The sequence below is a fragment of the Pezoporus occidentalis genome, unplaced genomic scaffold, assembly GCF_034315485.1.
Source record: "Pezoporus occidentalis ecotype Australia unplaced genomic scaffold, CSIRO_AGI_Poc_V1 ctg243, whole genome shotgun sequence".
Taxonomy (NCBI): Eukaryota; Metazoa; Chordata; class Aves; order Psittaciformes; family Psittacidae; genus Pezoporus; species Pezoporus occidentalis.
The window spans coordinates 782,460-794,677 of record NW_026914319.1 but is presented as its reverse complement, the minus strand read 5'-3'; the positions used below and the strand labels follow the sequence as shown (position 1 = coordinate 794,677).

Below are 12,218 nucleotides of genomic sequence, written 5' to 3'. Positions count from 1 at the left end.
ATGAGGTCTCCACACAGCCTTCTCTTCTCCAGGCTGAACAGCCCCAACTTTCTCAGCCTATCTTCATACGGGAGGTGCTCCATAAATCAAGCTAAGTGAATAGGTGTATTTCAGTGAAAATATTTATATATCTTCTTTTTTCCCCCATAAAGTCACAGATATAGTAGTAACTGTTAATAGGTTTTCAGCAGCTATTGCTACAGCCAAGGCAATTTTGTAGGTCCAGATGTAGGGAAAAGCATCTGGTAAATAGATTCTGGATTTGTAGGCATCATAACTGGCCATCTGTTTATTTGTTTTCTGCAGGAAAAATTTTCTGAGTAAACTTAGTGTGAATAGGTTGCAGCTTCTGCAGGATTGGATAAATTTGTTCTGGTGGATCCTGGAAGGATAGTGTATATATACTGATGGATCTTATTGTTTTACCATAGCTGCTTTTTAATTAAGGCTTCTGTGAAAGTATTGGGGATGTGTAGGCCTCAACTCTCCTGACCTGAGGCTGATGAAGCACTTTTTTTCTTTGTTGTGGGTTTTTGTGTATACACATGAGACTAAGACGAAAAGAAGGGATATACTTACATAGGTATTCAAATTTTGGAGATGAAAGTGAAACATCTCTGGTATTACTCGTGGCAAGAAAAAAAATTACCTTTTTCTGGTATTTTTTTCTGTCCTGCTAATCCTCAGATCCAGACTTAGTGGAGAGTTACGTGATGCTGCTTTAGCCTGTATACTTTCCCAGACTAATGCTGTGGTTGCTTTGGCTGATCTCCACTGTTCTTCTATCCTTCCACTTATGTGGGTTTTTCTACTAATTTCTCAAAAGCAGCATGTGGGGTGTCTCTACTTGCTGCACCTTACATGTGGGTTTTAAATGTGGGAAGAGGGTGAGAGGTAGTTTGGTGCTTGAGACCTGTGTGCCTTTACGTTGCTGCCACTGCCTGAGAGTGGGAACACCTCAGCCAGGAAGAGCCCCGTGGAGTTCTAGGTCACTCAGTCTGATTCATGACAGTTAACACAGCACTAAGAGTATATTTATCTGTTGTATATGCATGATGTTATATATATTGTTGTGGAGGGATTTTTTTAAGCACTCATCTGTGCTAAATAGGCGATTGTGATTGTCGGTCGTAAAAATGCCATCTGTAAGAGTGATGGGTCTAATATGCAAAGTGCCTCCAGTATTCATCCCTATTTTTGGTGCTATTTATCCACATTTTGGTTTGTCACCAAAAGGAAAAATCCTGATGGCAAAGAGTGTCGTGATTCTGTGCTTTATCAGGAGTGGGTAAATGAAGTCTGTGCCTGCACTGACAGCAGGAAGCCTTTCTGTTCTACAGCAGTTCAGTTAGGAGTAAGAGGAGCATGGGTGTTCCAATGTAGAGTAGGGTCACTTTTAAAATCTCTCTTAAGCAACAGATGGACATAGTTCTTTTAACCTGTTCTATTCAGCCTGGTCTGCACCTCAGAAATGGTAGGTCAGAGGACAGGAAAAGCTGTGGCATTTTACCTTTGGTCATGTTCAGTGTATTTGATATTTCCTGATACACCTCCAGCTGGTGTTCCTACAGTGCATGTTCAGCTTTAACACAGGCAATCCTGGAGTCTCAGCTGCCCTGTTTCCTGGCATTCAGCAATTCGTATGTTCTGATAAATAGTCTTTTCTATAAGCTGTGTTATTCTTTTCCTCACCAAGGACAAGGATGATAAAAGACCGTAACTCTAAAAAATGAAGAGTTCAGCTCAGTAAAGAGGATGGATGAAATCAGAGAGAAAATAGGTGGAGGGCACAAGCCAGGTGATGGTTTGGGGAAAGAAGGAAATTTGCAGATTGTAGAAAAATCATTCAGTTCTATAATGAGCTCCAAACCAAAGGTGAACAAACAGAAGTGCTAAATCCGTAGGACACATTTCTAGCTGTCAGGCAAATTTTTCTGCCTGGAACCCACAGCTCAGAGAGAGAAACTGAAGCCTGCTATGTAGAGCTCTTCCTTAAATTTTTTAAATCCTTCTTTGGTATAAGAAGGCAGAAGAGCAAACTTGTTTCACACCTTTATTGGGGTGCTGCGGGGTCTGCTGCCATAGCAGACTTTGGAACCCCTCATATGTTATGCCAAAACAGTAGCTGCAGGGGAAGGGTCAGGCTGTGTGTGTGTGTGTGTGTGTGTGTGTGTGTGCACAGGAGACTTGCTCTTTCCCTTCCTCCGCTGTGGTGTCTAGCAAAGCAGCAGGAGTGTGTGGGTACGAGGGCAGCTTGCTGGTAAAGGCAACATCTTGACTGGAAACATGGGATGAGCAAGATCTGTTAGTCTGCTAATAAAGCAACAAAATGGCTTAGTTTGAAAGGTGCAGGTGTGTGTGCTCCATCACCTGCTGTAATTAGAACCAGAGGGGTGGAACAGGAAAGCAATAGGTCTCTTGAAAGTAAGAGTTCTGAATGAGTGTTGGAGACTCTAACATAATCATCTTAATGATTTGCTTCCTGCTTCTCTGTGGTAATGTGCATGCGTGTTTTTTTCCAATGGGAAAGGTTTTTCCCTCCTGGAAAGACAGAAAAGCTGAGGGGGAGCTATTAAATTCTGGAAGCTATATTTAGCTCAGAGCAGTTAAAGCTAGCACTGTATAATAACACTTTTAACTAGCTTATCCATCATGCAAACTACAAGATTTTAATATTTGGTTTCAGTCAGACTCGGTATTACTGTTAGCCTTTGCCTCATTCATGGAACTCTAAATCTTAGAAGGCATGTCTGTTGCAGATTGTTTTGGATAAATCACTTGCTTTCTTACATTGTCTATCACTCTGTTCCTAGTTCCATTTTTTGTCTAAACCAGCATAATCCTGTGTTGCTTCTGAAAGGGGTAGTTCTGCTCTACCCTCCTGTCTGCAGTTGCCTCATATACTCTTTTCACCTCCTGCATGCTGGCAGCAGCTTCATGTGGTCAACTGGTTCAGCAAAACAGTGTGACTAAAAATCTGGCATTTTTCCTGGTTAGTTATTAACTGGATTAATTTCATACTTTCATGTGTGCTGTAGTCATGTTGCTACTTGTTTTAGTAGATGTTGCAGCAGAAATAAATGGCTAACTTTGAGAAGAGAGAGAATTGGCTGGTTCCTCCCCAGGAAACCTGCTTGTTGCAGATTTACACCAAATTACAGTATTGGCAGATCAGGTCGTTGTTAAGGTCCTGGTAGGCTCTTCCAGAAATGCTCAGAAATGTGTAGCTTCTTCGGAACTAATACAGTACAAAACAGCTTAATGGATGTGTTGTAGAGTTGTTAAAAGGTCAATGTTCATTCTTCTTTTTCCTTGGGTACCATATAATTAATTTTCTCTCTTCTGCATTAAAAGAGCATCCCCCTAATAAGATGCTCACATGAGCTGTAGTCACCCCCTGTGGGATATGTTTATTGTTCAATTTATCCTTCTATTCCAACATACCAGCCTATAGATTTTTTTCTAATGCTTGTATGTCTCTGCAAGTGTGGATTTATCTTTTGTGCCAGTGAAGTAAAAAAAATAGTTTTAAATCCATCAGCAGTGCAGTTAACCTGGTCCGAATTTCCCAGATGATTTTAGAAAGTATGCATGTGTATTGCAAAATACTAGGAAACAAAATGCCATATGGGTGCATCCCTGTGCTCACCAGACTAGGTCCCTGCAACCCAGTGATCTGGGGAGTAGTGGGGAACATGAAACCTCTTTTGGACCAGCAAGTTTCAGGGAAAATTTCTTTTTGGGAGGAGGAAGACTTCCTGTGTGTTCAAAAATGTGGGAAGATTGTGGAACAACAAAGGCATTAGTTGGCTTTATGGGGTGACTAAGTGGCTGATACAAGCCTCAGTTCCCTGATAGCTTTAGAAACACCAGTCAAAAATAAGGCCCCTGCATTTGGCTTGTCCTGGATGGCGTAGAGTTCATGGATTCTGCAGTTGTGAAGACATCGAACTCATATGCAGGGGGCTGCATAATTAAGTGGAAAATTCTAGTTATTGTTTTAGGTAACTCTTAGATTGATAAAGGCTTTAAGATTGAAATGGTAGAAGTGACAACTGCCCTTTCCTGTCCCTCAGCATGTGGAGTTGCTGCATAAGGTCTGACTTGGTGGGCTGTGTTGAAAAGCTCTATTATTTTCCTTGCTGTTTTGGGGGTTAGTGATTTACTTATTTTTAATATATTTATTTTAGAGGGGCTTTTTACAAGAACATGTAGTGATAGGACAACAGGAAATGGTTTTGAACTGAAAGAGGGTATCACAGTATCACACAGTATGCTGGAGATTGGAAGGGACCTCAAAAGATCATCTAGTCCAATCCCCCTGCCAGAGCAGGAACACCTAGATAATGTTACACAGGAATGTGTCCAGGCGGGCTTTGAATGTCTCCAGGGAAGGAGACTCCACAACCTCCCTGGGCAGCCTGTTCCAGTGTTCCGTCACCCTCACTGAGAAGAAGTTCCTTCTCAAGTTTAAGTGGAACCTCTTGTGTTCCAGTTTGTACCCATTACCCCTTGTCCTATCATTGTTTGCCACTGAGTAGAGCCTGGCTCCATCCTCGTGACACTCCCCCTTTATATATTTATAGACACTAATAAGGTCACCCCTCAGTCTCCTCTTCTCTAAACTATAAAGACCCAGCTCCCTCAGTCTTTCCTCATAAGGGAGATGCTCCACTCCCTTAATCATCTTGGTTGCCCTGCGCTGGACTCTCTCCAGCAGCTCCCTGTCCTTCTGAACTGAGGGGCCCAGAACTGGACACAATATTCCAGATGGGGTCTCACCAGGGCAGAGTAGAGGGGAAGGAGGACCTCTCTCGACCTACTAACCACCGCCCTTCTAATACATCCCAGGATGCCATTGGCCTTCTTAGCCACAAGGGCACAGTGTTGGCTCATGGTCATCCTGTCGTCCACTAGGACCCCCAGGTCCCTCTCCCCTACACTGCTCTCTAACAGGTCGTTCCCCAACCTATACTGGAACCTGGGGTTGTTCCTGCCCAGATGCAGGACTCTACACTTTCCCTTGTTATATTTCATCCCGTTATTCCCTGCCCAACTCTCCAGCCTGTCCAGGTCTCGCTGGATGGCAGCACAGCCTTCTGGCGTGTCAGCCACTCCTCCCAGCTTAGTGTCATCAGCAAACTTGCTGATAGTACACTCAGTTCCCTCATCTAAATCATTGATGAATATATTAAATAATACCGGTCCCAGTACTGACCCTTGAGGCACTCCACTAGTTACAGGCCTCCAACTAGACTCAGCCCCATAGACTACAACTCTCTGGCTTCTCTCCTTCAGCCAGTTCGCAGTCCACCTCACTACCTGGTCATCCAGTCCACACTTCCTCAATTTAGCCGTGAGGATGCTGTGGGAGACTGTGTCAAAGGCTTTGCTGAAGTCAAGGTAGACCACATCCACCGCTCTGCCATCATCCATCCACCGTGTTATTTCCTCATAAAAGGCTAAGAGATTGGTCAAACATGATTTCCCCCTGGTGAAGCCATGTTGACTGATGGCACCAAGGATAAGGTGTTCCATCACTTTCCCAGGGATGGAGGTGAGGCTGACCGGTCTATAGTTACCCGGGTCCTTTCTTGCCCTTTTTGAAGACTGGAGTGACATTTGCCTTCCTCCAGTCCTCAGGCACCTCTCCCGTTTCCCAGGACTTGGTAAAGATGATGGAGAGTGGTCTAGCAATGACTTCCGCCAGTTCCCTCAGCACCCGCGGGTGCATCCCATCTGGACCCATGGATTTATGGACGTCCAGATTGCTCAACTGATCTCTAACCCATTCCTCATCGACTAAGGCAAGTCGCTCCGTCGACCTGACTTCATCTAAGGTCTCAGGGGTATAGGGCTCTTCAGGACTGCCTGCAGCAGAGTAGACAGAGACAAAGAAGGCATTCAGTAACTCTGCCATCTCTGCATCTTCTGTCACCAGGGCACCCATCCCGTTCATCAGTGGGCCTACATTGCCTCTGGTGTTAGTTTTGTCTGCCATGTACTTGAAAAAGCTCTTTTTGCTGTCCTTGACCCTTCTTGCCAGGTTTAATTCTAAGGAAGCCTTAGTCCTCCTAGCTGCCTTCCTACATCCCCTAGCAGCAGCCTTATATTCCTCCCAAGTGGCCAGCCCCTCCTTCCATGACCTGTAAACTCTCCTCTTCCACTTGAGCATACCCAGCAATTCCCTATTTAGCCACACAGGTCTCTTGGCCCTCTTCCTTGACTTCCTACGTGTCGGGATGCTCCGATCTTGAGCACGGAAAAAGCAGTCCTTGAATGTCAACCAACTATCTTGGGCCCCTTTTCCTTCAAGCAGCCTTGCCCATGGGATTTCCCCTAGCAATTGCTTGAAAAGGCCAAAGTTTGCCCTGCTAAAGTCCAGGGTTGCAATTCTACTTGGTATTCTACTAGTCCTACCACACAAGATCCTGAACTTCACCATCTCGTGGTCGCTGCAACCAAGGCAGCCCTCAACCCTTACTGCTTCAACCAGACCCTCCTTGTTAGTGAGGATGAGATCCAGCAGCGCTCCTCTCCTGGTCGGCTCATCCACCATTTGCAGGAGGAAGTTATCATCCACACACTGGAGGAACCTCCTGGACTGCGGCTGGGTTGCCGAGTGGTCCTTCCAGCAAACATCAGGGAAGTTAAAATCCCCCACGACGACCACGGCCTGTGACTGTGAGGCCTCTCTTAGCTGCCTGTAGAAGGCCTCGTCAACTTCCTCACCCTGATCTGGTGGTCTGTAACAGACACCTACAACAGGGTAGATTAAGATTAGATGTCAGGAAGAAAACCCTCACTGTGAGGGTGGTGAGACACTGGAGCAAGTTGCCCAGAGAAGCTGCAGCTGCACCTGCACCATCCCTGCCAGCATTCAAGGCCAGGTTGGAAGGGGCTTGGAGCAACCCAGTCTAGTGGAAGGTGTCCCTGCCCATGGCAGAGGGTTGGAACTGAATGATCTTCAGGTCCTTTCCAGTGAAAATCATTCTGTGAATCTATGATTCTTATTTTCTTTTGTAACTTTTATTTTATTTTATGCCAGTGTATGTTTGAAGGTAGCACAGCACTGCTGATGGCCTCATGTGCCTAGTAAAGGAGAATATTAGGTTGTGGTTCTTTGTATCTGTCACTTTCCTTTGGGGTTTCTCTGGGGTCCCTGCTATTTCAGTGTGTTATGTAATATACTCCTGATAACAAACGTGATTGTCTATAATGTATATCAGATTTTTTTTTTTATATTACTCTTACATTGTTCATTCAAATAACACAAAGAATTAAAGGCACTGTTTTTCAGATGAAGGCTTATTGTGGGGTGATTTTGTTGCTTTAAACAGGAGAAGTTTTTTAGGATATGATTAGGTGGAAGTTTCAAATATAGAACAGCTTAATTTGTGAGTTACTGGGAAAAATGCCAGCCATAGATTTGGGAAAGTCTGAGTAATAAAATCATAAAGCTGGTTCACCACTCAAATATGTTATTATTTCAGCTGCGTCTGCCCACTGCATGCTCCTACAGGCTAAAAATGTCAATAGGTTCTTATTGGGTCTGTAATCTTAAAAGGCAGCGCAAACAAAAGAACGTTAGATTAATCTAAAATATCCAAGTTAAGACATCACAAGTTTTTTCTTATTCTGGTTTTAAAAACTTCCACCCTTTATTTTGGATTATTAAAAATACACAAGTTTATACATTAAAAACTAATCATGAAATTAAATCACAGAAGCTTGGACTCCAGACTAGCTGAGGGCAGTGGCATTTTGAGGAATGTAACAAAAAGAAGCAGCAAGGAATTGAGTGTAAACATGAAATTAGGAGTTATTAAATGTGGACAACTGATAAGAGAAGGCAGATCTTGCTCAAAGCTCAGTAAGGTGAAAACAGGGAAAATTACTTTTTTTCCTTTGAAAATATTCTAACACTTCAAAAAATACTAAACCGATGCAGTAATGTCAATAATTCAAGAAATGCAGAATAATTTAGTTCCATCACTGAAATGATGTGTGGTTTGTTGACAGCACATAGAAATAATAACTAAGAAAAAAGTTAAATTATAACAGTGAATACCAGTGTTCAATCTAGGACACAAATAGTTTGAGGAATTCAGTTTCTCATACTGATCTTGAAGAAAGATCACAAAAGTCTCAGAGCACAAGAGGAAGCTTATTGATGCGCTCTTTTTTTTTATAAATAGTGAATATGTGGTACTCAGATACTGGTGTGCCTGGTGTTGATTACAGACTTTTGGAAAGATTATCATCAAGCTGATTTGGGTATCTACTGACTCAGTAGCAAATGAAATAATTGAAGAACCATGAATGTAGAGGCTAAACTAATGAGCTCAAACTGAGCACATTAAACTTTGTCATGATTTATTTGGTAGCGTTCATATTGTGCAGAGAAGTCCTCCTGCAGGCTGCTAAAACTATAAACTTGGATAGACTTCAGAAAAGGTGCACTGGCCGTGCATGTCAGAACGGCATGTTGGTTTCTTCAAAGCAACAGTTGAATAGTGATATGAGTTTGTCAAAGAGTAGCACCTCTGGCGTCTCTTTCTGCGCAGCGTTCTTTTTTCTTTGTGCTGACAAGATGTTTGCATGGGTTCCCTGCACCCTCAGAGTTACACACTTGTGCAAAATTCTGGATCCTTGGGGCAAGAAAGATTTCTGTTAAAAATGCATTGCTCTGCTAGCGTGTTAGTAGACTAAGACTTAGTTGCTTACTTATATAGGAGAATGTTGCAAACCTGAACTTCTAGTATGGCTCTTTCAGGAGAGGAAGATACAGCTCTTGATGCTGTATTTTAGAGAATTAATTTTTTGGGGGCGGGGAGGAGGGAGGGTAGGGGGCACACAAAAAAAAGGTAATTTTTTTTTCCAGATATTCATATATTGTCCTCTTTATCTCCCTTGTGCTTCCCAGGTATGAAAGGACAATACAGCAGCAAGTTTTACTTCTTCTTTTGGTTTTCAGATCGAGCACAAGAGTCATGTGAGCTTTCCGCATCTTGCTTAATGGAATTGCTCAGAGTTTCATTGCTGTAAAAGAAGAGGAGATTTGAAATCTTCATAGTTGGCACTGAAAGACTACCAATTCACTGTAAGTCAGTCTTCCTTATATCACAGATGTAGTACCTTCCCTGTAGGAAAGTAGAAGTTAAATTGATGTGGAGCCTGTTTCAGCCTAGAGGAAACATAATGAAAGAAGCTGTGCAAGAAGCTTCCTGCTATGAAGAATCACTCCATTGATAGCGAATGGAAAGAGGGCTGTAGCTGGCATAGAGTCAACACTTCAGTACCCTTTTGGGATGATACATTGTGCCTAATTCTATATCTGGAAGAACTGAAGGATGTAGCAAGGAAATGGAAACCTGTGGCTGTGCTAATGTATTCTTCTGCTGAGATGAGGGTAATTGTTCCAAAATACCTCAGTGCTGTGCTACTTTTGAGGGAACTGTGGAAAAATAACATTTGTTAGGGTGTGCTGCTGTCTTTGGGTTCCATTTAATCCTAGGCCTTAGGGTTTCCACTGGTCACCTACCAGGTCAGGAGCAGACTCTCTCACCTGCTGTACCACCCTGGGTAGTGTCTCATCCTGAAATGCTCTCTATAGACTGCAGCCCAATATAGGACTTCAGCAAGGTTGAGATTGTTACCAGTGACATTGAAAAATGTTATGTTGCTGGTGGAGGCAGTTTTTAGCTGAGTGTTCACCAATTGTGAAGTTTGTCGTTAGGAAAAAATTCTGTCCCAAGTCGTGCTGCCAGTCATGGCACTTCTGGTGTTTTACCTTCTCTGATAGCATGCAAATGTACTCGTAGTGCATCCTGCATACTTAACAGTTTCTGGTTTTGGGGTAAGGATGTTGATAATACACTTGAGCTTCCTGGCAAGCTGCTTGTGCTGCATTTTAAAACTAGGTTGGTTTTTTTTTCAGTATGTTCTTGGTCTTTTTAACCTACAGGCATTAAATGAATACTGTAGGGCACATAGGACATATAGGATGTTGTAGGTCTTACATCCAACTCACTCATATACTTACTTGCAGTTGTGGAAGAAAGGCTGGATGTTCTGAACTGTGCAGTTCTTAAAGACTGTTAGTGTATATGAACTAATGTTTTGAAATTAAAAAGCTTATGTGGATCTCTTACCTGTACAGCAGAACTTAGCACTGCTGTCCTGCACTAATTTCCCATTATACTTATACCTGTGTTTGTGTAGGCTTTGTCACTGCTTTAAGGTGGGTGAATTTTTTTTTTTCTTTTTTTTTCCTAAATCTCTCACAGTTTCTATTGTGAGAACAGCAGCGCTCCCTAAGGAGTCCCTCTGGCCCAGTACTCTCTCTCCAGTGGCACCCCATGCAAGTCTGAAGGAGAGTATATGGGGAGCAGAGGTCTACTTCTGTCAGGGTCCAGAGGGTGCTCATAGGCCTCAGTGCCCGGGACCGGCCTCCCCTGGGACCTGCACTGCAGATAGCCCCTCAGACCTAGGTCACAGCTTGTCATGCAGAGCTATATGCATAACATATCAGAGCTCTTCTGTTCCATTCTCTTCTATTCCATCCAATTCCATCCCATTCCACCCCATCCCATCTTGTTCCATTCCATCCTATTCCATCTGATTCAATTCCATTTAGAAACAAATCAGACACATGTAAGGTTAGAGGGGAAAAGAGTATTTTATTTATTTATAATTTAGTTTAGCTTAGAATTTAGTTTAGCTTAGACTTTAGCATAGCTTAGACTTTAGGTTACCTTAGACTTTAGCATCGGTTAGACTTTATCTTAGCTTAAACTTTAGCTTACTTTAGACTTGTTTACATTACCTTACACCTTGCAGGGCTGATGCCCGGAGCATTAACCCGATGCAGACATGTAGCCAGCAGCAGCTGACCTTACACTTCAGTTTAGCTTAAAAGCCCTCCCTTGCAGCCCGAGAAAGGACACATTCACCTTAGCTTAGACTTGCGGTTTAGCCATGGTTTAGTTTACCTTACACAACCCAGCCAGAATGGGCTGAGACTTTTGATTAGGAGAAGCAGCAAGTCCTTTTGGTTCCACCCTGGGAGTGCAGAAGGCTTTTGCCCCCCGCATGCGGGGCGTGAAGGCCACCTGCGTGGAGCACGAGCAGCTGCCTTTGGGCTACAATAGCCCAAAGGAGCCCCATGAAGGGGCTGTGCACAGCTGTGGAGGAGGCAAAAAACCCTGGGGACACTTGCTAGTCCAGCCTGGGGACAAAAAAGCCTTCCCCCCCCCCAGCTGCAGGACACGAGGGGCCACCTTCGTGGTGCATGAGCACCAGGCGATAAGGCAGAGCACCAGGACCAGAGGAGCCCTGGCAAGTGGTCACGCTCAGTGCTCAGAGGAAGGCAAAAAACCCCCGGGGACCGGTGCCAATCTGCCCCGGGGGAAAATTCCTTCCTGACCCCAGTGCTGGCGATCGGCTACTCCCTGAGCACGTGAGCGAGACCTGCTCCCGGTCCCCGGGCTGGTTATGCCTCTGAGGGGACGAGGGGACGCTGGCGCTGCCTTTTCTGCCTGCCCCTGGCGCCACCGCAGGGGCTTCCAAGAGCAGCAAAGTGCCGCTGGCCTGATCTAGCCTGGGAGCAAGAACCCTTCCGGTGCCTGGCACCGGAGCTCCAAAGCACTGGGGGAGAGCGCTGCTCTTATAGTGCCCCGGAGCATTGTGATGCTGCGTTGCCGGGTGCTGGCACTATGACACGGGGGTAGACGGGGCCCCCCCCGCAGCCCTGCTCACCCCCCCCCCAGCCCTGCTGCTGCTGCCCCTTCTGCCAGCATGTCTTGGAGAAAGGCCTTCGGGCTGCTGGCCCTGAGGCAGTGCCTGTGCCCAGGAGGCCCAGGGGGATGGCTCTGCCCGTGGCGGCCACGCACCGGGCACCGCTGCGGGGCGTCCCTGTAAATGCATCTGTGTGTTCAGAACTTCAGGAACCTCTTCTGCGTTTGTTACACAGGGTACTTAGGTATTTGCTTGTGTTCAGTAACATTCATGTGTCCAGCTTGGGGGTTTACCTCTGGAATTACTACTAGAATGCAACACTTCACTGGCTGCTGCCTAATTCCATGTTCTCGAGAGCTCAATAAAGTGTTTGGATCCCAATGTGGTTTGAGCTGCGTGGACTGAGCAGCTTTTCCCTGCAGCGCTCAGGCTAAACAAGTCACTGACTCAGTACTGTAGGGCATTTAAGCATCACGTAA

General features: G+C 44.7%; 1 protein-coding gene across 4 annotated transcripts in view; it reads left to right on the top strand.

Annotated features, from left to right (window-relative positions):
- The window catches only part of OSBPL3 (oxysterol binding protein like 3), a 100,270-nt gene that overhangs the window by 16,606 nt on the left and 71,446 nt on the right, over positions 1-12,218 (top strand). For all 4 annotated transcript variants that reach the window (XM_062622558.1, XM_062622559.1, XM_062622557.1 and 1 more), the window contains one exon: positions 8,978-9,103. The gene's annotated coding sequence lies outside the window, so the exon portion shown is untranslated. The remainder of the gene's footprint in view (positions 1-8,977; positions 9,104-12,218) is intronic.